This window comes from Gossypium arboreum, chromosome 8 (genome assembly GCF_025698485.1).
Source record: "Gossypium arboreum isolate Shixiya-1 chromosome 8, ASM2569848v2, whole genome shotgun sequence".
Classification (NCBI taxonomy): domain Eukaryota; kingdom Viridiplantae; phylum Streptophyta; class Magnoliopsida; order Malvales; family Malvaceae; genus Gossypium; species Gossypium arboreum.
Window position 1 is genome coordinate 135,116,248 of NC_069077.1, and position 5,846 is coordinate 135,122,093.

The 5,846-nt window shown below is 31.9% G+C and overlaps 1 long non-coding RNA gene across 1 annotated transcript; it reads left to right on the top strand.

Annotated features, from left to right (window-relative positions):
* Positions 1–3,513: 3,513 nt before the first annotated feature.
* Positions 3,514–5,846, top strand: LOC128296287 (uncharacterized). Its single transcript, XR_008286845.1, has 2 exons — positions 3,514–3,819; positions 5,636–5,846. It is a non-coding gene; the product is annotated as an uncharacterized LOC128296287 (long non-coding RNA).

The window sequence follows — 5,846 nt, forward strand, 5'->3', positions numbered from 1 at the left end:
AATATATTTATTTTATAATTATTTTGAGGGTATTTATATCTTTTCATAACTTGATAAATATGGAAAAAAATATACATGGAATGATGTTTGAACTCAAGATATCTTTACTATTTCAACAAAAAATTATATTTAATTTTTATATGAATTTTAATAAATTTATTTGATAAAATCATAAATTTGCTGGAAAGCATATCTGGTAAAGCATATCATTAAGTCATATGTTGAAATTTATTAACTTTAATTTGTATTATTTTATAGCACTGCGTGCGTAAGAGGAAAGTATCTCAATCCCAACCATTTATAATCGGTGGATATGTGAGAGGGTGTCGTAACTTGAATTGAATGTGGAAATTTCAAGGAAATTGCAGGCGATGGCGATTGATTAATTAATTAACATTTACGATCAATAAATGATTTTATTGTACACACATTTAAATTTTTGAGTTTTTATTTGTAAGTAATTAGATTTTATGTTTGGTTTAAAAGGGTTAAATATTTTATTTATATGATACGGTTATTGTTTATGGATGAAACGTCGTAGGCATGTCTCTATGCATGTTAACATGTATCATATTCTAGAGTTAACACGTGTTTTTTAGATGAAGGTTTGCTTTTATAATAATGCGAACCCACATCGTGCAATCTCATAAAAGGATGCAAACACCTCACGTGCAAATTCAAAGGGTAAATTGTGTAGACTACGAATCAAGATCCAATCAAGTATCCGAATAGCGAGTACCATAACAAATATATTGTATTTTAATATTAAAAGTTAGTTTTTAACATTAAAGTTCAATTGAGAAATTCAAGTTATAAAAGATGAATTAATAAAGTTATCAATTGAATAAAATCAGACCAACAAAAATATTATATTTCAGTAATTAGAAAGAAAGAGACTAAATTTCAAAAGTGTAAAGAGTATAGAGAGTGGAATCAAAATTAGACCTAAAATTTGGAAGTGTTATGAGAACCCAGAAAGTGCAGCGAAACTTCCCTTTAGTTAGTATTTTCAACTGCATGCTTTATTGTTAGCTGTCGCTTTAGAATAGAAGGGCGTCATGCTTGAGTCAAACTTTACCACCACGTTAATGGCAACCAAAATGAAAAGCTGAATTGGATTTTTTTAATATATTTTAATAATTGATTTAATTTAATTGGATAAATTGATTAGATCGAAAATTGATAATTAAATTATTTCGTTTATTGATTCAATTTTGAAAACATTGTTCCTATTTTATATTTATCGAAGGTGTAAAAATTATAATTTTGTTGAATAAAATTATTCATATTTCATTAAAAGAAGATTGAATTCGACTTGGTGATTGTTGAGATGAAGTGAAATCGGGTATCCTATCCCTTAGTTCAAACAGCTCTCAAACTTAATTGATTTTTTTTAATTATAAATGCTGTAAATTGTTGAAGCAAGTTTCAGATTGGAAGTTTGAAAACAGTTCATCCTAAAAAGGCAGAAAATCGAAAAGTCGAATGGTCTTGGAAGAATGATGAAAAACGGATTAAAACTTGTAGCTTCTTCAAGAAAATGAGTACTCCATTGTGTTCATGAGGTCCCGAAAATGAGTAATGTGCATGACCCGACATGACCCGAGTTCAATCTACAGGTTCACTTGTGTAATGTGCATGAGTTTAAACTTGTATGGTATAAAAAATAAATTATAATTACGTTGGTTATTTTTATTTAATTTATATTGTTGTTAATTCAATAATCTAAATAATATAAGTTTAAACATGTATATTTGAGTAATATTCTTCAATTTTAGAGTTTGGAAAGATCTATTAGTAATTTAGGAATTACTATAATGGCATAAATTTATAAAAAGAAAATTATATATATAAAATAAAAACCCTCAAAATTACATTTGTTGCTTTATAAAAATTTAGTTTAGCAATTTCACAACTGAATTGAGACTCAATTGAAGATGGCATTAATTTTATCAAAATTTTATATAATGATATAAATTATTAAATGTTTCAAAATTATAAATACAAATATTTTGCTTATGTTAAATGTTTTATATCATTATAATTAAAGCATTATTTTTGGTACAGTATAATTAGAGAGTTAGTGTTCATATATACCTACACCAAACATCCATACACTATATTCAAAGTGAACTATCCAAATAAATGTCTACCACTTACTCTCTAGAATCCCAAACCTAGATGTTTATTATATTATTTTATATCTAAAAGTATCATATTCATCTAAAATTAAGTATTTACTCTTGCTCCAAATGCATACAAAATTGATATTAAATTTTGACTTAAAAGAAACCTACACTTGTTATAAAGAATCTAGAAGATAAAAAAAAATTAGTCAACAAATTTTAATTCAAATTTATGTGGAAGTGGAAATTTATGTCACAATTTAATGCCAATCTAAAGATTTTGAACAATGGCAAAGCTTGGGTGTAGACACTAGTGTTCGAAAGTTATTCGAGTTCGATTCGAAAAATTCGAACTTGATTTGATAATTATTGAGCTGAACTTAAGCACAAATTGCTCGTGTAACACCCTATATCCTGTCCAACCGTCAAACCCAAGCTATAAGATGCTACAAGCAAATACAAAACATTTGATTACATTTCATAGTCCAAATATCAATTTATTCATATATAATCAAGTACAACATGCAAATCAATCAATTTTAGGTTTATATCGAGTTTACGTAAGCTTAAAACTAACTCGACAGCAAATAGGGATAAAACAAAAATAAAAACAAAAAGATATGAAAAAATTGTAAACATGAGTCACACAACCGTGTCTCCTGACTGCGTGAAAGGCTGAGGCCGTGTGGGATGGGACACAGGACTGTATGGGCAAGTTGTGTAACAGCCTGATGCCGTGTGAAGTTAGAGTCACACGACCGTGTGAACAAACCGTATAACTCACTGATGCCATGTGGATTAAAAGTGTAAATATTCAAAAGATGTCATACAGTCGTATCGCCTGGCCGTGTAACAAGCTGTGACAATGTGCACCCAAAATCACACCCTAACTGTGCAGACCACACGACCATGCCATATGCCCTATATGGCACACGACCGTGTATCAGGCCGTGTTTACCTATAGATACCTTACAAAACAAGCTTTTTAACCCTAATCACTTATACCCCAAGCAACACTTTATACCAAGTTTCAACCAGTTCAGAAGCATCAATATTATACCAAAAACATCACTTATATCAGCAAACCTAAGTGCTTAACTAATATGTCACAATTGATACCTCAATCTAACATGTAACGCCCCAATTTTCGGGAATTCTGTGACTGTTGACAAAATTTCATGCTTTGATTTTGTCATTTGTGAGTGAAATTATGAAATAGGACCTATGTGAAAATGTTTGAAAATGCGATAGGCTAAATTGAAGTGGCCAAATAAATAGGAGTGCAAAATAGGAGGATTTGCATGACAAACCTCCCATTTTACATGAAGTGGCTAGCCATCATGTTGTTGTAGACAATATGAGTACTTGATATCCATAATTTATGGTACAAATTGATACAAATTGATAATAGGTTAGGTAAGTGTTCCATGATAATAGGTTAGGTAAATGTTCCATGATAATGGGTTAGGTAAATGTTTCATGATAATGAGTTAGGTAAATGTTTCATGATAAGAATTTCATGTCTTTTGTATTAAAGAATTAAATGGATGAAATATGAAGTTTTATTAAAAGAAAAAGTGGTGAAAAGAACAAAGTTTTGTCCATCTTTGTTCATCATAGCTGAAAGTTAGAGAAGAGAAAGGAGAGGAGAAAGCTCTTGAGTATTCGGTCATTAGGAAGAGGAAAATTGAAGGTAAGTTCTTGGTATCTTGCTTCTATTTTGAGGTTCATGAGTTCTTCTTGATTCTACCTTAACTCTTGAAGTATATTTTGATTTTTAGTTGTGTTGTGAGCATTTAGTCATGAATTAAAATGAAGGAAATGGTTGTTGTTTCATGTTCTTTTGATGAAAAATGGAAGATAGGTGAAGTTGAGCCAAACAAATGAGCATGCATGTGCCTTAGATGTTAAAGGGAAAAATCAGCTAACATGTTGTGCTTTAAAATGATGAAATGGAGATTATACTTAAGTAAAATCATAGATATGTGATGATTGATTGGTGATATACATGTTTAAATAACAAGCATGCAAGTTAGGTGTGAAAGATTGATTTGGTAATAAATCTGCTTGGGACAGCAGCAGTAACGTGACTTTGGAAAATCACCATAAATTGTGGGAGATGAATTAGAAGCTGAATAAATTATGTAATTAAAGATTTTTGAGTCTAGTTTCTAATGAAATAAACGAGATCATATTTTGAATTGTGTACAATGAGAAATTTGATTCGTAATGAAGAGTGGTCAGATTAGTCAAACAGTGAAACATGGGAAACTTTAAGAAAAATCTGGTATTGATTGGCCATACCAAAAATTCTGAAAATTTTATGGATAAAAGATATATGAGTCTATTTTCAGGGAAAATTAACGGAACATGATTTGGAGTTTCGTAGCTCCAGTTATAAATGATTTAATGACTGTTGCTCAGGAAGACAGCTTGCAGTGAAATTATGATTATGTGGTAAACATTGACAAAAATTTGTTAATGAGTTGCTTATTAATTTCTTATAAGCTCACTATGATCTGTAGGTGTGGCTGGCCGAATATTGTAAGGGGTTAATATGTAGTTTGTATTTGAATAGTTAGATTAACGTGTTAGTAATCCAATTGTAGACAGTTCGTGTGTGGATCTCACAAGATATCGTCGCAAACAGTGTGTAACTAACACCCTCTTTCTTAGTCTAGATCGGCAAAAGCGAAATGCCAAAATCGGTATTTTCTAGATTTATGAGTGTGCGAATGCTCGTGAGGTAAATCGATTAATGTTTTTGGTAAGCTGCAATGTTTGACCGCAAAGTGCATGATTTCGTGCCCTCGATATTTTTGGGCTTAATGGGCCAAAATTGGAATGATGGGCCAACAGCCCAATTCGGTAAGAACCCCAGTAATGATTCGTTAGTACGTGAAAGGTAGGAATATGCATGAAAACCCTAAAATAGATAAATTACTGAAATACCTTTAAAAGTAAAAATTTACGCTTTACCCCTAGGAGATAAATTACCAAATACCGCTAGGTTAAATTGACCTAAATGCATGTTTGACTGTTTTATTTACTGCATGCCATGTTGTTATTATCGATGCATGGACCGGATATTGACGGAGGAAGTACTGAAAGTGGCTTGTCCACGATCTTGGAGGCTTTGCCTCAATTTATCGTTAATCGAGCAAAGAAGGTCGCAATCGTGGAGTGTTAAATTTGGGTGGGTTGAGCTATTCCCACATGGAGTGTATGGCTGGTACGGGTGGAGTGTAGTGGTTGGTGGGTTGAGTAGTCTCCCAAATGGGCTTGCATATGTTTCTTGATGTTGCATGTATTTTGAAATGGGCCTATGGGCCATCATTATCTCAATAAGGGCTAAGGCCCAGTTTATTGTAATCTGAAAAGGGCTCTGGCCCAGTACCACTGTTACTTGAATGGGCTTAGGCCCAATGGGCTTGAGCTGACTTGGGCTTTGAATGGGTTTTCCTTACACACTGAGTTTCCCCAAACTCACCCCTTCTTTAACCTTGCAGGTGAGTCTTGATGTGGGTGACTTGGAGCCGGAGGGGATTCAGAGTGGCCATTGTGAACACTTTTGGGTTTGAAAAGAGACTGGTTTTCTTAAGTTATTTTAATTACTATTTAAGTTTTGGGTTGTAATAAGGCCATTTTAACTTTATTTTCTTCTTTGATTTTCTGAGATTATATTATTTTAAACAACTTTAAATTGATGGATAATAATAA